We start from the raw sequence: 21,133 nt of genomic DNA, 5'->3' as shown, positions 1-21,133 counted from the left end.
TATATATATATATATATATATATATATATACGCGCACACACACACATATATATAAACGTATTCTCCGTTGAGATATTGCAGCCGCTGCTGTGTCCAGGCCCAGGAGCCTTAGCACTGTGCTGTGATGTCACTCAATACCACTGACATCACTAGGTGTAAACAACATCTCTCCTTTGCTGTGTATGTGACTATGGAGCTGTTTGGTGATGTCGTCTATTATGGCCTTCATAGAAGCAACAGGAGATTGTTGCATCCATCTAGAACCCTCAGAACTACAGTGCTATGATGTCACTCACTTCCACAGGCCTTGCAGAGTGTAAACAACAACAACCCAGCTTTGTTGTGTATGTAACCATAGGGATTGTGATGTCACCTAGAACCTTCACAGCAGCGACAGCTTTATGAGGAGCATCAGCACTGCTCTGCCTGAGCAGAACCATCACCGCCATAGGTTGTCAAATAACCCGGATTTAACCCACACAGGTAAGTCCAATGGGGTGCAGGCATGTCCTCTATGCTTACAGCTTCCCGTGGGTGTTGGTTTGATACCGTTTGGGGACAGCCAAGGAGGCATCTGCAGGCAACAAAGGTAGGTGTGTGCTTGTGTGTGTGTTTCCTATGCAGATCCTAAGCCCAGTGTCACATGCAAGTAGGAGGAGTAAGAAGGGTTCCTGGCAAATCCGGGTTATGGATTGCATTTAAAAAGGCCCCGTGGGAGTGCAATGGGCCCCTGTCTTGCTGCTTAGCAATAATGGTATGGGTTTAGGTTCTGCTGTGTGTACTGGTGGTTGACTGCCCCCCAGCCCAGAGTGTGCATGGAAAATTGTCTGGCAGCCTCCCTGACAGCAAGCAGTGATAGTGCCCATGAAGGGGACCTTGTTGGGCCCGCCCCTTTCACGGTTATCGCTTCTCGGCCTTTTGGCTAAGATCAAGTGTAGTATCTGTTCTTATCAGTTTAATATCTGATACGTCCCCTATCTGGGGACCATATATTAAATGGATTTTTGAGAACGGGGGCCGATTTCGAAGCTTGCTTCCGTCGCCCTATGCATTGACCCGATATGGCAGTATCTTCGGGTACAGTGCACCACCCCCTTACAGGGTTAAAAAGAAAGATTCCTACTTTCATTGCTACCTGCTTGCTGGCTAGACAGCTAGCCAGCCCTGTGGGCCTTGCTGCTGCTGCTGCTGCTGCAGCCAAAAAACAAAAGGTGGTGCTGCTGCTGCTTCTGCTGCTTCTGCTTGTGTCTGGCCGCTGTTGGAGCGTCCAGGCACAGGACTTCTGCTGCTGCTGACTAAATGGCCTCCTTAATTGGATCATTTGAGTAGCCAGCACACCTGTGCAGGTAGGGCATGACATGATAGGCAGCTGCCTTGATAGCGGGTGGGTGCTGAATGTTCCTAATTGACAAAATAAGATTAATGCTTATGAAGAAATATAAAATCTCATCCCTTCCCCAATATCGCGCCACACCCCTACCCCTTAATTCCCTGGTTGAACTTGATGGACATATGTCTTTTTTCGACCGTACTAACTATGTAACTATGTAACATAACATGGGGGGGTCTCCTGGCTGTTCACACAGGTGTGTCATTGCTGTACATTGACCATGCATTGCTTCTGTGGTATTGCAAAGGCAAAGACAAATGCTTCCAGCCATCCATTGCACTAATGGATTGGTCATCAGCTGGCTGTCTATGTCCCGCATCAATATAGACCAAAGTACAGAGGGTTAGGCTATGCTATAGTGCACCTACCTGATGCATCAGAAGGTGCGAGGCCCTTGCTAAATTCTGTGCACAGACTTTGAGATCTATGCTTTAGACTGTATCTAAACCTGCTCCAACATGGACTGACATTCTGGCCTACTTTCAGCCGATGCGACTTGTCTGTCGCTGAACAGTCGCTTTTTATGTATTCAGCACCTATGTATAATGTTGTAAAAATGCTCTAGAAGCTAAAGTCGCAGAAATGTCACACATATTTGGCCTGCAACTTTCTGTGCGACAAATTCAGACAGGAAAAATCAGTATAAATCCTTAGAAAATTATCCCCCAGTGTCTCCATCTGCTGGCGGTATTGAATAAGCATTGCTGCACTGATGGGGTATGCATTAGACGAAAAAAAAGAAGAAAAAGAAGAATAATACGCCCAGAAAAGAGGCGAAAAGGAGAAAAACGTAAAAAAACGTGAAAAAAAAGTAAGAGGAAGAGAAGGGAAAAAAAGGTGGAAATGGGTTTAAAAGTGATTTCGGCGGAGAAATATATATATATATATATATATATATATATATATATATATATACGCGCACACACACACATATATATAAACGTATTCTCCGTTGAGATATTGCAGCCGCTGCTGTGTCCAGGCCCAGGAGCCTTAGCACTGTGCTGTGATGTCACTCAATACCACTGACATCACTAGGTGTAAACAACATCTCTCCTTTGCTGTGTATGTGACTATGGAGCTGTTTGGTGATGTCGTCTATTATGGCCTTCATAGAAGCAACAGGAGATTGTTGCATCCATCTAGAACCCTCAGAACTACAGTGCTATGATGTCACTCACTTCCACAGGCCTTGCAGAGTGTAAACAACAACAACCCAGCTTTGTTGTGTATGTAACCATAGGGATTGTGATGTCACCTAGAACCTTCACAGCAGCGACAGCTTTATGAGGAGCATCAGCACTGCTCTGCCTGAGCAGAACCATCACCGCCATAGGTTGTCAAATAACCCGGATTTAACCCACACAGGTAAGTCCAATGGGGTGCAGGCATGTCCTCTATGCTTACAGCTTCCCGTGGGTGTTGGTTTGATACCGTTTGGGGACAGCCAAGGAGGCATCTGCAGGCAACAAAGGTAGGTGTGTGCTTGTGTGTGTGTTTCCTATGCAGATCCTAAGCCCAGTGTCACATGCAAGTAGGAGGAGTAAGAAGGGTTCCTGGCAAATCCGGGTTATGGATTGCATTTAAAAAGGCCCCGTGGGAGTGCAATGGGCCCCTGTCTTGCTGCTTAGCAATAATGGTATGGGTTTAGGTTCTGCTGTGTGTACTGGTGGTTGACTGCCCCCCAGCCCAGAGTGTGCATGGAAAATTGTCTGGCAGCCTCCCTGACAGCAAGCAGTGATAGTGCCCATGAAGGGGACCTTGTTGGGCCCGCCCCTTTCACGGTTATCGCTTCTCGGCCTTTTGGCTAAGATCAAGTGTAGTATCTGTTCTTATCAGTTTAATATCTGATACGTCCCCTATCTGGGGACCATATATTAAATGGATTTTTGAGAACGGGGGCCGATTTCGAAGCTTGCTTCCGTCGCCCTATGCATTGACCCGATATGGCAGTATCTTCGGGTACAGTGCACCACCCCCTTACAGGGTTAAAAAGAAAGATTCCTACTTTCATTGCTACCTGCTTGCTGGCTAGCCAGCTAGCCAGCCCTGTGGGCCTTGCTGCTGCTGCTGCTGCTGCAGCCAAAAAACAAAAGGTGGTGCTGCTGCTGCTGCTTCTGCTGCTTCTGCTTGTGTCTGGCCGCTGTTGGAGCGTCCAGGCACAGGACTTCTGCTGCTGCTGACTAAATGGCCTCCTTAATTGGATCATTTGAGTAGCCAGCACACCTGTGCAGGTAGGGCATGACATGATAGGCAGCTGCCTTGATAGCGGGTGGGTGCTGAATGTTCCTAATTGACAAAATAAGATTAATGCTTATGAAGAAATATAAAATCTCATCCCTTCCCCAATATCGCGCCACACCCCTACCCCTTAATTCCCTGGTTGAACTTGATGGACATATGTCTTTTTTCGACCGTACTAACTATGTAACTATGTAACATAACATGGGGGGGTCTCCTGGCTGTTCACACAGGTGTGTCATTGCTGTACATTGACCATGCATTGCTTCTGTGGTATTGCAAAGGCAAAGACAAATGCTTCCAGCCATCCATTGCACTAATGGATTGGTCATCAGCTGGCTGTCTATGTCCCGCATCAATATAGACCAAAGTACAGAGGGTTAGGCTATGCTATAGTGCACCTACCTGATGCATCAGAAGGTGCGAGGCCCTTGCTAAATTCTGTGCACAGACTTTGAGATCTATGCTTTAGACTGTATCTAAACCTGCTCCAACATGGACTGACATTCTGGCCTACTTTCAGCCGATGCGACTTGTCTGTCGCTGAACAGTCGCTTTTTATGTATTCAGCACCTATGTATAATGTTGTAAAAATGCTCTAGAAGCTAAAGTCGCAGAAATGTCACACATATTTGGCCTGCAACTTTCTGTGCGACAAATTCAGACAGGAAAAATCAGTATAAATCCTTAGAAAATTATCCCCCAGTGTCTCCATCTGCTGGCGGTATTGAATAAGCATTGCTGCACTGATGGGGTATGCATTAGACGAAAAAAAAGAAGAAAAAGAAGAATAATACGCCCAGAAAAGAGGCGAAAAGGAGAAAAACGTAAAAAAACGTGAAAAAAAAGTAAGAGGAAGAGAAGGGAAAAAAAGGTGGAAATGGGTTTAAAAGTGATTTCGGCGGAGAAATATATATATATATATATATATATATATATATATATATATATATATATACGCGCACACACACACATATATATAAACGTATTCTCCGTTGAGATATTGCAGCCGCTGCTGTGTCCAGGCCCAGGAGCCTTAGCACTGTGCTGTGATGTCACTCAATACCACTGACATCACTAGGTGTAAACAACATCTCTCCTTTGCTGTGTATGTGACTATGGAGCTGTTTGGTGATGTCGTCTATTATGGCCTTCATAGAAGCAACAGGAGATTGTTGCATCCATCTAGAACCCTCAGAACTACAGTGCTATGATGTCACTCACTTCCACAGGCCTTGCAGAGTGTAAACAACAACAACCCAGCTTTGTTGTGTATGTAACCATAGGGATTGTGATGTCACCTAGAACCTTCACAGCAGCGACAGCTTTATGAGGAGCATCAGCACTGCTCTGCCTGAGCAGAACCATCACCGCCATAGGTTGTCAAATAACCCGGATTTAACCCACACAGGTAAGTCCAATGGGGTGCAGGCATGTCCTCTATGCTTACAGCTTCCCGTGGGTGTTGGTTTGATACCGTTTGGGGACAGCCAAGGAGGCATCTGCAGGCAACAAAGGTAGGTGTGTGCTTGTGTGTGTGTTTCCTATGCAGATCCTAAGCCCAGTGTCACATGCAAGTAGGAGGAGTAAGAAGGGTTCCTGGCAAATCCGGGTTATGGATTGCATTTAAAAAGGCCCCGTGGGAGTGCAATGGGCCCCTGTCTTGCTGCTTAGCAATAATGGTATGGGTTTAGGTTCTGCTGTGTGTACTGGTGGTTGACTGCCCCCCAGCCCAGAGTGTGCATGGAAAATTGTCTGGCAGCCTCCCTGACAGCAAGCAGTGATAGTGCCCATGAAGGGGACCTTGTTGGGCCCGCCCCTTTCACGGTTATCGCTTCTCGGCCTTTTGGCTAAGATCAAGTGTAGTATCTGTTCTTATCAGTTTTCATGCTGGTGGGGATGGGTGCTGCATGGAGGATGCAGGTGTACCAGGGCTTTCCGGGGCTGGTTCTGAGGAATCAGCTCGACGGCTGCCCCGATGTGACCTGTTCCCTCCGGGTCTCGCCATGAGGCTGAGAGGGTCTAGAGCCGAGGTACTTTTGTGCCTCGGGGAGTGGTGACCCCGAGGTGCCGAAACTCACTGGGAGAATAGACTCACTGAGTTGAAGCACGGGCACCATAATCTCTTCACCTTGTGGCACTCACCTCTTGATTCCCGGCCTTCTGGCTAGGATCAGAGAAATTTTTATTGATCCGGCCGGATGTCCGGGCAGTATATCTGCACACATTCACTTATTTATTTCTTTTTTGTCTCACTGTGTCACCTTTTGCGTGTTGTGTGTTCACAGGATTGGTCAGGATGCGGTAGCCCTTCTGGGTGTCCCTCCTGGCGGTCTAGGGGAGGTGTGTGTGGCCATTAGGTTCCGCACCTCCCTGCAAACACCCCGGGTACTCCTGCTTTGGCAGGGTACCTACCGTAATCGGCTCTGCGGGCAGATACCTTGGCTAACGCCAAGGGGGATGCCGGGAGCATTTGTGGTCCCCTAGTAGCTTCGGCGAAAAGGGACATCGAACCTGGAACCTCGCAGGTACCATTTGGTCCGGAGGCGAAGGGTAAGGTTTGTTGGGGGGCCTCTCTCCTATCGGAGAAGGGCTTGCGATAGACCGCATCCTTTGTGCACGTTTTTTTAGTGTAACACGTTTGCACTTTTTCTTGCACTTTGGGTGAATCGAAAGCACGTTCCTCGGCTTTAGATAAAAAAAAAAAAAAAAAAAATCTGTTCTTATCAGTTTAATATCTGATACGTCCCCTATCTGGGGACCATATATTAAATGGATTTTTGAGAACGGGGGCCGATTTCGAAGCTTGCTTCCGTCGCCCTATGCATTGACCCGATATGGCAGTATCTTCGGGTACAGTGCACCACCCCCTTACAGGGTTAAAAAGAAAGATTCCTACTTTCATTGCTACCTGCTTGCTGGCTAGCCAGCTAGCCAGCCCTGTGGGCCTTGCTGCTGCTGCTGCTGCTGCAGCCAAAAAACAAAAGGTGGTGCTGCTGCTGCTTCTGCTGCTTCTGCTTGTGTCTGGCCGCTGTTGGAGCGTCCAGGCACAGGACTTCTGCTGCTGCTGACTAAATGGCCTCCTTAATTGGATCATTTGAGTAGCCAGCACACCTGTGCAGGTAGGGCATGACATGATAGGCAGCTGCCTTGATAGCGGGTGGGTGCTGAATGTTCCTAATTGACAAAATAAGATTAATGCTTATGAAGAAATATAAAATCTCATCCCTTCCCCAATATCGCGCCACACCCCTACCCCTTAATTCCCTGGTTGAACTTGATGGACATATGTCTTTTTTCGACCGTACTAACTATGTAACTATGTAACATAACATGGGGGGGTCTCCTGGCTGTTCACACAGGTGTGTCATTGCTGTACATTGACCATGCATTGCTTCTGTGGTATTGCAAAGGCAAAGACAAATGCTTCCAGCCATCCATTGCACTAATGGATTGGTCATCAGCTGGCTGTCTATGTCCCGCATCAATATAGACCAAAGTACAGAGGGTTAGGCTATGCTATAGTGCACCTACCTGATGCATCAGAAGGTGCGAGGCCCTTGCTAAATTCTGTGCACAGACTTTGAGATCTATGCTTTAGACTGTATCTAAACCTGCTCCAACATGGACTGACATTCTGGCCTACTTTCAGCCGATGCGACTTGTCTGTCGCTGAACAGTCGCTTTTTATGTATTCAGCACCTATGTATAATGTTGTAAAAATGCTCTAGAAGCTAAAGTCGCAGAAATGTCACACATATTTGGCCTGCAACTTTCTGTGCGACAAATTCAGACAGGAAAAATCAGTATAAATCCTTAGAAAATTATCCCCCAGTGTCTCCATCTGCTGGCGGTATTGAATAAGCATTGCTGCACTGATGGGGTATGCATTAGACGAAAAAAAAGAAGAAAAAGAAGAATAATACGCCCAGAAAAGAGGCGAAAAGGAGAAAAACGTAAAAAAACGTGAAAAAAAAGTAAGAGGAAGAGAAGGGAAAAAAAGGTGGAAATGGGTTTAAAAGTGATTTCGGCGGAGAAATATATATATATATATATATATATATATATATATATATATATATATATACGCGCACACACACACATATATATAAACGTATTCTCCGTTGAGATATTGCAGCCGCTGCTGTGTCCAGGCCCAGGAGCCTTAGCACTGTGCTGTGATGTCACTCAATACCACTGACATCACTAGGTGTAAACAACATCTCTCCTTTGCTGTGTATGTGACTATGGAGCTGTTTGGTGATGTCGTCTATTATGGCCTTCATAGAAGCAACAGGAGATTGTTGCATCCATCTAGAACCCTCAGAACTACAGTGCTATGATGTCACTCACTTCCACAGGCCTTGCAGAGTGTAAACAACAACAACCCAGCTTTGTTGTGTATGTAACCATAGGGATTGTGATGTCACCTAGAACCTTCACAGCAGCGACAGCTTTATGAGGAGCATCAGCACTGCTCTGCCTGAGCAGAACCATCACCGCCATAGGTTGTCAAATAACCCGGATTTAACCCACACAGGTAAGTCCAATGGGGTGCAGGCATGTCCTCTATGCTTACAGCTTCCCGTGGGTGTTGGTTTGATACCGTTTGGGGACAGCCAAGGAGGCATCTGCAGGCAACAAAGGTAGGTGTGTGCTTGTGTGTGTGTTTCCTATGCAGATCCTAAGCCCAGTGTCACATGCAAGTAGGAGGAGTAAGAAGGGTTCCTGGCAAATCCGGGTTATGGATTGCATTTAAAAAGGCCCCGTGGGAGTGCAATGGGCCCCTGTCTTGCTGCTTAGCAATAATGGTATGGGTTTAGGTTCTGCTGTGTGTACTGGTGGTTGACTGCCCCCCAGCCCAGAGTGTGCATGGAAAATTGTCTGGCAGCCTCCCTGACAGCAAGCAGTGATAGTGCCCATGAAGGGGACCTTGTTGGGCCCGCCCCTTTCACGGTTATCGCTTCTCGGCCTTTTGGCTAAGATCAAGTGTAGTATCTGTTCTTATCAGTTTAATATCTGATACGTCCCCTATCTGGGGACCATATATTAAATGGATTTTTGAGAACGGGGGCCGATTTCGAAGCTTGCTTCCGTCGCCCTATGCATTGACCCGATATGGCAGTATCTTCGGGTACAGTGCACCACCCCCTTACAGGGTTAAAAAGAAAGATTCCTACTTTCATTGCTACCTGCTTGCTGGCTAGCCAGCTAGCCAGCCCTGTGGGCCTTGCTGCTGCTGCTGCTGCTGCAGCCAAAAAACAAAAGGTGGTGCTGCTGCTGCTTCTGCTGCTTCTGCTTGTGTCTGGCCGCTGTTGGAGCGTCCAGGCACAGGACTTCTGCTGCTGCTGACTAAATGGCCTCCTTAATTGGATCATTTGAGTAGCCAGCACACCTGTGCAGGTAGGGCATGACATGATAGGCAGCTGCCTTGATAGCGGGTGGGTGCTGAATGTTCCTAATTGACAAAATAAGATTAATGCTTATGAAGAAATATAAAATCTCATCCCTTCCCCAATATCGCGCCACACCCCTACCCCTTAATTCCCTGGTTGAACTTGATGGACATATGTCTTTTTTCGACCGTACTAACTATGTAACTATGTAACATAACATGGGGGGGTCTCCTGGCTGTTCACACAGGTGTGTCATTGCTGTACATTGACCATGCATTGCTTCTGTGGTATTGCAAAGGCAAAGACAAATGCTTCCAGCCATCCATTGCACTAATGGATTGGTCATCAGCTGGCTGTCTATGTCCCGCATCAATATAGACCAAAGTACAGAGGGTTAGGCTATGCTATAGTGCACCTACCTGATGCATCAGAAGGTGCGAGGCCCTTGCTAAATTCTGTGCACAGACTTTGAGATCTATGCTTTAGACTGTATCTAAACCTGCTCCAACATGGACTGACATTCTGGCCTACTTTCAGCCGATGCGACTTGTCTGTCGCTGAACAGTCGCTTTTTATGTATTCAGCACCTATGTATAATGTTGTAAAAATGCTCTAGAAGCTAAAGTCGCAGAAATGTCACACATATTTGGCCTGCAACTTTCTGTGCGACAAATTCAGACAGGAAAAATCAGTATAAATCCTTAGAAAATTATCCCCCAGTGTCTCCATCTGCTGGCGGTATTGAATAAGCATTGCTGCACTGATGGGGTATGCATTAGACGAAAAAAAAGAAGAAAAAGAAGAATAATACGCCCAGAAAAGAGGCGAAAAGGAGAAAAACGTAAAAAAAACGTGAAAAAAAAGTAAGAGGAAGAGAAGGGAAAAAAAGGTGGAAATGGGTTTAAAAGTGATTTCGGCGGAGAAATATATATATATATATATATATATATATATATATATATATATATATACGCGCACACACACACATATATATAAACGTATTCTCCGTTGAGATATTGCAGCCGCTGCTGTGTCCAGGCCCAGGAGCCTTAGCACTGTGCTGTGATGTCACTCAATACCACTGACATCACTAGGTGTAAACAACATCTCTCCTTTGCTGTGTATGTGACTATGGAGCTGTTTGGTGATGTCGTCTATTATGGCCTTCATAGAAGCAACAGGAGATTGTTGCATCCATCTAGAACCCTCAGAACTACAGTGCTATGATGTCACTCACTTCCACAGGCCTTGCAGAGTGTAAACAACAACAACCCAGCTTTGTTGTGTATGTAACCATAGGGATTGTGATGTCACCTAGAACCTTCACAGCAGCGACAGCTTTATGAGGAGCATCAGCACTGCTCTGCCTGAGCAGAACCATCACCGCCATAGGTTGTCAAATAACCCGGATTTAACCCACACAGGTAAGTCCAATGGGGTGCAGGCATGTCCTCTATGCTTACAGCTTCCCGTGGGTGTTGGTTTGATACCGTTTGGGGACAGCCAAGGAGGCATCTGCAGGCAACAAAGGTAGGTGTGTGCTTGTGTGTGTGTTTCCTATGCAGATCCTAAGCCCAGTGTCACATGCAAGTAGGAGGAGTAAGAAGGGTTCCTGGCAAATCCGGGTTATGGATTGCATTTAAAAAGGCCCCGTGGGAGTGCAATGGGCCCCTGTCTTGCTGCTTAGCAATAATGGTATGGGTTTAGGTTCTGCTGTGTGTACTGGTGGTTGACTGCCCCCCAGCCCAGAGTGTGCATGGAAAATTGTCTGGCAGCCTCCCTGACAGCAAGCAGTGATAGTGCCCATGAAGGGGACCTTGTTGGGCCCGCCCCTTTCACGGTTATCGCTTCTCGGCCTTTTGGCTAAGATCAAGTGTAGTATCTGTTCTTATCAGTTTAATATCTGATACGTCCCCTATCTGGGGACCATATATTAAATGGATTTTTGAGAACGGGGGCCGATTTCGAAGCTTGCTTCCGTCGCCCTATGCATTGACCCGATATGGCAGTATCTTCGGGTACAGTGCACCACCCCCTTACAGGGTTAAAAAGAAAGATTCCTACTTTCATTGCTACCTGCTTGCTGGCTAGCCAGCTAGCCAGCCCTGTGGGCCTTGCTGCTGCTGCTGCAGCCAAAAAACAAAAGGTGGTGCTGCTGCTGCTTCTGCTGCTTCTGCTTGTGTCTGGCCGCTGTTGGAGTGTCCAGGCACAGGACTTCTGCTGCTGCTGACTAAATGGCCTCCTTAATTGGATCATTTGAGTAGCCAGCACACCTGTGCAGGTAGGGCATGACATGATAGGCAGCTGCCTTGATAGCGGGTGGGTGCTGAATGTTCCTAATTGACAAAATAAGATTAATGCTTATGAAGAAATATAAAATCTCATCCCTTCCCCAATATCGCGCCACACCCCTACCCCTTAATTCCCTGGTTGAACTTGATGGACATATGTCTTTTTTCGACCGTACTAACTATGTAACTATGTAACATAACATGGGGGGGGTCTCCTGGCTGTTCACACAGGTGTGTCATTGCTGTACATTGACCATGCATTGCTTCTGTGGTATTGCAAAGGCAAAGACAAATGCTTCCAGCCATCCATTGCACTAATGGATTGGTCATCAGCTGGCTGTCTATGTCCCGCATCAATATAGACCAAAGTACAGAGGGTTAGGCTATGCTATAGTGCACCTACCTGATGCATCAGAAGGTGCGAGGCCCTTGCTAAATTCTGTGCACAGACTTTGAGATCTATGCTTTAGACTGTATCTAAACCTGCTCCAACATGGACTGACATTCTGGCCTACTTTCAGCCGATGCGACTTGTCTGTCGCTGAACAGTCGCTTTTTATGTATTCAGCACCTATGTATAATGTTGTAAAAATGCTCTAGAAGCTAAAGTCGCAGAAATGTCACACATATTTGGCCTGCAACTTTCTGTGCGACAAATTCAGACAGGAAAAATCAGTATAAATCCTTAGAAAATTATCCCCCAGTGTCTCCATCTGCTGGCGGTATTGAATAAGCATTGCTGCACTGATGGGGTATGCATTAGACGAAAAAAAAGAAGAAAAAGAAGAATAATACGCCCAGAAAAGAGGCGAAAAGGAGAAAAACGTAAAAAAACGTGAAAAAAAAGTAAGAGGAAGAGAAGGGAAAAAAAGGTGGAAATGGGTTTAAAAGTGATTTCGGCGGAGAAATATATATATATATATATATATATATATATATATATATATATACGCGCACACACACACATATATATAAACGTATTCTCCGTTGAGATATTGCAGCCGCTGCTGTGTCCAGGCCCAGGAGCCTTAGCACTGTGCTGTGATGTCACTCAATACCACTGACATCACTAGGTGTAAACAACATCTCTCCTTTGCTGTGTATGTGACTATGGAGCTGTTTGGTGATGTCGTCTATTATGGCCTTCATAGAAGCAACAGGAGATTGTTGCATCCATCTAGAACCCTCAGAACTACAGTGCTATGATGTCACTCACTTCCACAGGCCTTGCAGAGTGTAAACAACAACAACCCAGCTTTGTTGTGTATGTAACCATAGGGATTGTGATGTCACCTAGAACCTTCACAGCAGCGACAGCTTTATGAGGAGCATCAGCACTGCTCTGCCTGAGCAGAACCATCACCGCCATAGGTTGTCAAATAACCCGGATTTAACCCACACAGGTAAGTCCAATGGGGTGCAGGCATGTCCTCTATGCTTACAGCTTCCCGTGGGTGTTGGTTTGATACCGTTTGGGGACAGCCAAGGAGGCATCTGCAGGCAACAAAGGTAGGTGTGTGCTTGTGTGTGTGTTTCCTATGCAGATCCTAAGCCCAGTGTCACATGCAAGTAGGAGGAGTAAGAAGGGTTCCTGGCAAATCCGGGTTATGGATTGCATTTAAAAAGGCCCCGTGGGAGTGCAATGGGCCCCTGTCTTGCTGCTTAGCAATAATGGTATGGGTTTAGGTTCTGCTGTGTGTACTGGTGGTTGACTGCCCCCCAGCCCAGAGTGTGCATGGAAAATTGTCTGGCAGCCTCCCTGACAGCAAGCAGTGATAGTGCCCATGAAGGGGACCTTGTTGGGCCCGCCCCTTTCACGGTTATCGCTTCTCGGCCTTTTGGCTAAGATCAAGTGTAGTATCTGTTCTTATCAGTTTAATATCTGATACGTCCCCTATCTGGGGACCATATATTAAATGGATTTTTGAGAACGGGGGCCGATTTCGAAGCTTGCTTCCGTCGCCCTATGCATTGACCCGATATGGCAGTATCTTCGGGTACAGTGCACCACCCCCTTACAGGGTTAAAAAGAAAGATTACTACTTTCATTGCTACCTGCTTGCTGGCTAGCCAGCTAGCCAGCCCTGTGGGCCTTGCTGCTGCTGCTGCTGCTGCTGCTGCAGCCAAAAAACAAAAGGTGGTGCTGCTGCTGCTTCTGCTGCTTCTGCTTGTGTCTGGCCGCTGTTGGAGCGTCCAGGCACAGGACTTCTGCTGCTGCTGACTAAATGGCCTCCTTAATTGGATCATTTGAGTAGCCAGCACACCTGTGCAGGTAGGGCATGACATGATAGGCAGCTGCCTTGATAGCGGGTGGGTGCTGAATGTTCCTAATTGACAAAATAAGATTAATGCTTATGAAGAAATATAAAATCTCATCCCTTCCCCAATATCGCGCCACACCCCTACCCCTTAATTCCCTGGTTGAACTTGATGGACATATGTCTTTTTTCGACCGTACTAACTATGTAACTATGTAACATAACATGGGGGGGTCTCCTGGCTGTTCACACAGGTGTGTCATTGCTGTACATTGACCATGCATTGCTTCTGTGGTATTGCAAAGGCAAAGACAAATGCTTCCAGCCATCCATTGCACTAATGGATTGGTCATCAGCTGGCTGTCTATGTCCCGCATCAATATAGACCAAAGTACAGAGGGTTAGGCTATGCTATAGTGCACCTACCTGATGCATCAGAAGGTGCGAGGCCCTTGCTAAATTCTGTGCACAGACTTTGAGATCTATGCTTTAGACTGTATCTAAACCTGCTCCAACATGGACTGACATTCTGGCCTACTTTCAGCCGATGCGACTTGTCTGTCGCTGAACAGTCGCTTTTTATGTATTCAGCACCTATGTATAATGTTGTAAAAATGCTCTAGAAGCTAAAGTCGCAGAAATGTCACACATATTTGGCCTGCAACTTTCTGTGCGACAAATTCAGACAGGAAAAATCAGTATAAATCCTTAGAAAATTATCCCCCAGTGTCTCCATCTGCTGGCGGTATTGAATAAGCATTGCTGCACTGATGGGGTATGCATTAGACGAAAAAAAAGAAGAAAAAGAAGAATAATACGCCCAGAAAAGAGGCGAAAAGGAGAAAAACGTAAAAAAACGTGAAAAAAAAGTAAGAGGAAGAGAAGGGAAAAAAAGGTGGAAATGGGTTTAAAAGTGATTTCGGCGGAGAAATATATATATATATATATATATATATATATATACGCGCACACACACACATATATATAAACGTATTCTCCATTGAGATATTGCAGCCGCTGCTGTGTCCAGGCCCAGGAGCCTTAGCACTGTGCTGTGATGTCACTCAATACCACTGACATCACTAGGTGTAAACAACATCTCTCCTTTGCTGTGTATGTGACTATGGAGCTGTTTGGTGATGTCGTCTATTATGGCCTTCATAGAAGCAACAGGAGATTGTTGCATCCATCTAGAACCCTCAGAACTACAGTGCTATGATGTCACTCACTTCCACAGGCCTTGCAGAGTGTAAACAACAACAACCCAGCTTTGTTGTGTATGTAACCATAGGGATTGTGATGTCACCTAGAACCTTCACAGCAGCGACAGCTTTATGAGGAGCATCAGCACTGCTCTGCCTGAGCAGAACCATCACCGCCATAGGTTGTCAAATAACCCGGATTTAACCCACACAGGTAAGTCCAATGGGGTGCAGGCATGTCCTCTATGCTTACAGCTTCCCCTGGGTGTTGGTTTGATACCGTTTGGGGACAGCCAAGGAGGCATCTGCAGGCAACAAAGGTAGGTGTGTGCTTGTGTGTGTGTTTCCTATGCAGATCCTAAGCCCAGTGTCACATGCAAGTAGGAGGAGTAAGAAGGGTTCCTGGCAAATCCGGGTTATGGATTGCATTTAAAAAGGCCCCGTGGGAGTGCAATGGGCCCCTGTCTTGCTGCTTAGCAATAATGGTATGGGTTTAGGTTCTGCTGTGTGTACTGGTGGTTGACTGCCCCCCAGCCCAGAGTGTGCATGGAAAATTGTCTGGCAGCCTCCCTGACAGCAAGCAGTGATAGTGCCCATGAAGGGGACCTTGTTGGGCCCGCCCCTTTCACGGTTATCGCTTCTCGGCCTTTTGGCTAAGATCAAGTGTAGTATCTGTTCTTATCAGTTTAATATCTGATACGTCCCCTATCTGGGGACCATATATTAAATGGATTTTTGAGAACGGGGGCCGATTTCGAAGCTTGCTTCCGTCGCCCTATGCATTGACCCGATATGGCAGTATCTTCGGGTACAGTGCACCACCCCCTTACAGGGTTAAAAAGAAAGATTCCTACTTTCATTGCTACCTGCTTGCTGGCTAGCCAGCTAGCCAGCCCTGTGGGCCTTGCTGCTGCTGCTGCTGCTGCAGCCAAAAAACAAAAGGTGGTGCTGCTGCTGCTTCTGCTGCTTCTGCTTGTGTCTGGCCGCTGTTGGAGCGTCCAGGCACAGGACTTCTGCTGCTGCTGACTAAATGGCCTCCTTAATTGGATCATTTGAGTAGCCAGCACACCTGTGCAGGTAGGGCATGACATGATAGGCAGCTGCCTTGATAGCGGGTGGGTGCTGAATGTTCCTAATTGACAAAATAAGATTAATGCTTATGAAGAAATATAAAATCTCATCCCTTCCCCAATATCGCGCCACACCCCTACCCCTTAATTCCCTGGTTGAACTTGATGGACATATGTCTTTTTTCGACCGTACTAACTATGTAACTATGTAACATAACATGGGGGGGTCTCCTGGCTGTTCACACAGGTGTGTCATTGCTGTACATTGACCATGCATTGCTTCTGTGGTATTGCAAAGGCAAAGACAAATGCTTCCAGCCATCCATTGCACTAATGGATTGGTCATCAGCTGGCTGTCTATGTCCCGCATCAATATAGACCAAAGTACAGAGGGTTAGGCTATGCTATAGTGCACCTACCTGATGCATCAGAAGGTGCGAGGCCCTTGCTAAATTCTGTGCACAGACTTTGAGATCTATGCTTTAGACTGTATCTAAACCTGCTCCAACATGGACTGACATTCTGGCCTACTTTCAGCCGATGTGACTTGTCTGTCGCTGAACAGTCGCTTTTTATGTATTCAGCACCTATGTATAATGTTGTAAAAATGCTCTAGAAGCTAAAGTCGCAGAAATGTCACACATATTTGGCCTGCAACTTTCTGTGCGACAAATTCAGACAGGAAAAATCAGTATAAATCCTTAGAAAATTATCCCCCAGTGTCTCCATCTGCTGGCGGTATTGAATAAGCATTGCTGCACTGATGGGGTATGCATTAGACGAAAAAAAAGAAGAAAAAGAAGAATAATACGCCCAGAAAAGAGGCGAAAAGGAGAAAAACGTAAAAAAACGTGAAAAAAAAGTAAGAGGAAGAGAAGGGAAAAAAAGGTGGAAATGGGTTTAAAAGTGATTTCGGCGGAGAAATATATATATATATATATATATATATATATATATATATATATACGCGCACACACACACATATATATAAACGTATTCTCCGTTGAGATATTGCAGCCGCTGCTGTGTCCAGGCCCAGGAGCCTTAGCACTGTGCTGTGATGTCACTCAATACCACTGACATCACTAGGTGTAAACAACATCTCTCCTTTGCTGTGTATGTGACTATGGAGCTGTTTGGTGATGTCGTCTATTATGGCCTTCATAGAAGCAACAGGAGATTGTTGCATCCATCTAGAACCCTCAGAACTACAGTGCTATGATGTCACTCACTTCCACAGGCCTTGCAGAGTGTAAACAACAACAACCCAGCTTTGTTGTGTATGTAACCATAGGGATTGTGATGTCACCTAGAACCTTCACAGCAGCGACAGCTTTATGAGGAGCATCAGCACTGCTCTGCCTGAGCAGAACCATCACCGCCATAGGTTGTCAAATAACCCGGATTTAACCCACACAGGTAAGTCCAATGGGGTGCAGGCATGTCCTCTATGCTTACAGCTTCCCGTGGGTGTTGGTTTGATACCGTTTGGGGACAGCCAAGGAGGCATCTGCAGGCAACAAAGGTAGGTGTGTGCTTGTGTGTGTGTTTCCTATGCAGATCCTAAGCCCAGTGTCACATGCAAGTAGGAGGAGTAAGAAGGGTTCCTGGCAAATCCGGGTTAGGGATTGCATTTAAAAAGGCCCCGTGGGAGTGCAATGGGCCCCTGTCTTGCTGCTTAGCAATAATGGTATGGGTTTAGGTTCTGCTGTGTGTACTGGTGGTTGACTGCCCCCCAGCCCAGAGTGTGCATGGAAAATTGTCTGGCAGCCTCCCTGACAGCAAGCAGTGATAGTGCCCATGAAGGGGACCTTGTTGGGCCCGCCCCTTTCACGGTTATCGCTTCTCGGCCTTTTGGCTAAGATCAAGTGTAGTATCTGTTCTTATCATGGGGAGATACCATGATCGCTACGGTCTGAAGAACTCCAAGCATTGTGGTAGAGATTTTGCGTAGTACGATTGCAGTACTTTTCGTTCTTATTAGAACCGCATTTCTCTAGAGCATACCACCTGAAGATCGTCTCCTGCCTGCCTCGGAACATCTGAAGAAGGAGAAGATCTTGAAGACTGCAGCTCCGGAAGAAGCCGACGAAGAACCTGGAAGAAGGGAATCGGCGGTGAATTCCGGAACAGCGGCGAAGAGGAAGGCGGCGCAGAATCTTTTCGAAGAAACTCGCTGCCTCTGGACAAGGATTTGCATAGCTCCTCCCACCGGGACCGGATCTGCATAGCTCCTCCCACCCGGGAAAGAAGACTTTGCGAAGCCTCTCTCCACAAGCAAGCAAGGAAGCGGAAAAGAGCCTGCTGGAAGAAGCCATGGCCTCAACCAGCAAGTCCACCCAGGAGGCTGCAGGGCAAGGCCTGGAGGTCCAGCCCCAACCACAGCAAGCTTCAACCTCCACCACGGCAAGGCAGAAGGGCGGCAGAATTCCTAACCTGGAAGCTCCAACCCTGGAGCCCTGGATGAGGCAGACTGTTGCCTTGAAGCTCAAGCCCGTGGACGGAAGGGTGCCGGACATGTCCCACGACGTGTTCTGCAAGAAGATGCTGGCGGATCAAGGCTTCCCCACGGCTGACACCCTGGGAATAGCAACCTTCTTTTCGGGAATCTTCTACATCACCTTTGCCACCATTGGGACCTGTAGAAGATACTGGGAGGTGGTGAAAGCGGCGAGTCCCGAATCCCCTTTCTCTCGCTTTGTGGGCAACTGCCTTATTCAAAGAGAGGAGAGGCGGGTGACGGTCTCAATGCGGAACCCACACACCCCAGGCACGGACATCTCGACCTTCCTGAAGCGCTTCTGCACCGTGGTGAGAGAGCCCACCCGCATCCTGAACTCACTCGGATACTGGACCTGCAAGTGGTCTGTGGTCGTCAGACTCAACAAGAACCCTGCTTCTCCAGACGGACTACAGCACCTGCCAACGACATTTTCCTTGGGCAACTCCACAGGACTTATCTTCTACCCGGACATGCCGCAGACCTGCAGGAGATGTGGCAAGATGGGCCACGAGGGCAAGGACTGTACGGAGGATGCCTGCAGGTATTGCCGTGTGACAGGTCACACGACCAAGGACTGCCCCAAGAGCAAGACCTGCAACCTCTGCGGACTGGCAGCCCACAGCTACAAGGACTGCCCCCAGAGGGAGAGAACATGGGCATCTGTGGCAGCGAGAGCACCGAAGCCAGCCCCAGCTCCGGAGCCAACACCACGGATGGCCAAGCCGACCAAGGAGGGTAAGAAGGCGAAAGCCACCACCCCTGCCCCGTCCCGCCCCTCCCCTGCCCCTCCCGCCCCATCCCCTGCCCCTCCCGCCCCATCTCCTGCCCCATCCCGCCCCACCCCTGCCCCATCCCGTCCCACCCCTGCCCCATCCCGTCCCACCCCTGCCCCTCCTGCCCCATCCCGTCCCACCCCTGCCCCTCCTACCCCATCCCGTCCCACCCCTGCCCCTCCTGCCCCATCCCGCCCCACCCCTGCCCCCCGTACCCCACCCCGGCCCACCCCTGCCCCGTCCTCCCCTGCCCGGCCCACCCCTGCCCCGTCCTCCCCTGCCCGGCCCACCCCTGCCCCGTCCTCCCCTGCCCGGGCACTCTCTCCTGCCCCCCGCCCCACCCAGCCTCCTTTCTCTCCTGGCCCAGCAGCACCTAACCCCCCTCCAGCTGCTGGTGCCCGCCCTTCGGAGGACTTTCCTGTGCTTCCTCCCCCAGGTACCATACAGAGGAAGAGGAAAGGAAGGGACAACGTATCAGAAGAGTCCCACAAAAGAAAGATAATCGAGACCTGCGAGACCCCTCAAGCTTCAGATGAGGAGGAGGAGATGGAGCAGGTCTGCGAGAGCCTTGAGGCTTCAGAAGGAGAGGAGGTGATGGAGCAGGCCCAAGTGGAGCAGGGCCAAGCAGAGCCAGTCCAAGCTCAATCTATGGAGGAGCTGCTGCAGGACCCAGAGGTTAAGAAAATCCTGGACACTCCGTCCAACACGGTCTACGACGAGTTCTTGGAAGGGCGCTACGAGAAGCCACAGGAGCCGACAGGCGCCAGAGAAGAGGACCCGTCCGACCAGACTGGTAACTAGTATCAGAACTAACCTCTCTTTTTATTCCCATGGCTGATCTCAACATCTTCTGCATTAATGTGAGGAGTATCAGAGCTTGGTTTAGATTTCAGACTGTTCTTACGTTCTTAGATTCCCAGAGGTGTGATGTTTACATGTTGCAGGAATGTGCTTTGTCTGCTTCTAGGTCTTACAACCATCTGGCCAGGCAGTGGCCTCACGGCCCTTCCTACTGGTCTGGTGGGGGCGACAATAGGTCTGCGGGGGTGGCCATCCTGATCAGGGGAGGTAACTTTGCACTTGATTCCGTCCGGGAGCTCGTCTGTGGCAGACTTCTTGTCGCAGACGGTTCCTGGGCGGGTGAGCCCGTGCGGCTCATCAACGTGTATGCCTCCCCTGAGAGGGATGTCCGACTGGAGGTTCTCCAGGCCCTGCGGGCTGAACTCGCCACCACTAGAGCAGTAGTGTTGGGTGGTGACTTCAACTGCCCCATTGAGGTGGACGGGCGCAGTTCTGGCACATCCGCCAACCTGGACGTGACGTCTAAACTGCTGATTGAGATGGTGACGGAGGCATCCTTGCAGGACGTTGTCGGGTCCATCGGGAACGGCTCCGTAAACTATACGTGGAGCCGCCCCGATGGCTCGCTCCGTTCTCGGATAGACTTCATCTTCACTTCGAGAGCAGTCAGAAAGGTGTCGTACTCTATGGTCCCCTGCTTCTTCTCTGACCACAGGGCCATTCGATTCCGGGGGACTCTGGGCCATGGATTCCCACCTGGCCCGGGCTCCTGGAAGTTGAATTGTGCCCTGTTGGAGCAGAGGGAGGTCATGGAGGAACTTAGGGATGCTTACCTTGTATGGCAAAATGACAAATGTCTGTTCAAGTGCATCAGCGATTGGTGGGAATATGTTAAAGTCGAATTCCGTTGTTTCTTTCAGGCAAAAGGCAGACAACAGGCGTGTGCGAAGAAGTGGGACTTGAGGAAACTGCAGCGCGAGCTGCGGTCCCTGCAGGACCTGCTCCAGTGTGGCTGGGACGTCAGGGAGGAGCTGGAGGAGACCAAAAAGAGCTTGAAAAGGCACTTTGAGGAGGAATCCAAGCGAATCGTCTTTCGTTCCAAGGTGGAGAACCTGGAGAAGGGTGAGAAATGTAACTCTTTCTTTTTCAGGAAGCTCCATGCCGGCCACACGCCCCTGACTGAGCTACGAGATGAGACCGGACACATG

At 48.4% G+C, this 21,133-nt stretch overlaps 7 non-coding genes and 2 pseudogenes across 7 annotated transcripts; all 9 read left to right on the top strand.

The window, feature by feature from the left end:
• Window positions 1-902: 902 nt before the first annotated feature.
• LOC130322121 (U2 spliceosomal RNA) lies at window positions 903-1,093 on the top strand. Its single transcript, XR_008867706.1, has one exon. It is a non-coding gene; the product is annotated as a U2 spliceosomal RNA (small nuclear RNA).
• Window positions 1,094-3,177: 2,084 nt separating this feature from the next.
• On the top strand, window positions 3,178-3,368 carry LOC130322120 (U2 spliceosomal RNA). The gene has a single exon (XR_008867705.1). It is a non-coding gene; the product is annotated as a U2 spliceosomal RNA (small nuclear RNA).
• Window positions 3,369-5,461: 2,093 nt separating this feature from the next.
• LOC130322196 (U2 spliceosomal RNA) lies at window positions 5,462-5,621 on the top strand (annotated as a pseudogene).
• A 693-nt stretch (window positions 5,622-6,314) lies between these two features.
• Window positions 6,315-6,500, top strand: LOC130322190 (U2 spliceosomal RNA). Its single transcript, XR_008867760.1, has one exon. It is a non-coding gene; the product is annotated as a U2 spliceosomal RNA (small nuclear RNA).
• Window positions 6,501-8,590: 2,090 nt separating this feature from the next.
• LOC130322119 (U2 spliceosomal RNA) lies at window positions 8,591-8,781 on the top strand. The gene has a single exon (XR_008867704.1). It is a non-coding gene; the product is annotated as a U2 spliceosomal RNA (small nuclear RNA).
• A 2,089-nt stretch (window positions 8,782-10,870) lies between these two features.
• LOC130322118 (U2 spliceosomal RNA) lies at window positions 10,871-11,061 on the top strand. The gene has a single exon (XR_008867703.1). It is a non-coding gene; the product is annotated as a U2 spliceosomal RNA (small nuclear RNA).
• A 2,079-nt stretch (window positions 11,062-13,140) lies between these two features.
• LOC130322117 (U2 spliceosomal RNA) lies at window positions 13,141-13,331 on the top strand. The gene has a single exon (XR_008867702.1). It is a non-coding gene; the product is annotated as a U2 spliceosomal RNA (small nuclear RNA).
• A 2,080-nt stretch (window positions 13,332-15,411) lies between these two features.
• Window positions 15,412-15,602, top strand: LOC130322114 (U2 spliceosomal RNA). The gene has a single exon (XR_008867700.1). It is a non-coding gene; the product is annotated as a U2 spliceosomal RNA (small nuclear RNA).
• A 2,084-nt stretch (window positions 15,603-17,686) lies between these two features.
• Window positions 17,687-17,840, top strand: LOC130322198 (U2 spliceosomal RNA; annotated as a pseudogene).
• The last annotated feature ends 3,293 nt before the right edge of the window (window positions 17,841-21,133 follow it).

Source organism: Hyla sarda, unplaced genomic scaffold (assembly GCF_029499605.1).
Source record: "Hyla sarda isolate aHylSar1 unplaced genomic scaffold, aHylSar1.hap1 scaffold_231, whole genome shotgun sequence".
Taxonomy (NCBI): domain Eukaryota; kingdom Metazoa; phylum Chordata; class Amphibia; order Anura; family Hylidae; genus Hyla; species Hyla sarda.
The sequence above is the reverse complement of the archived record's forward strand: the minus strand, read 5'-3'. Positions and strand labels throughout refer to the sequence as shown.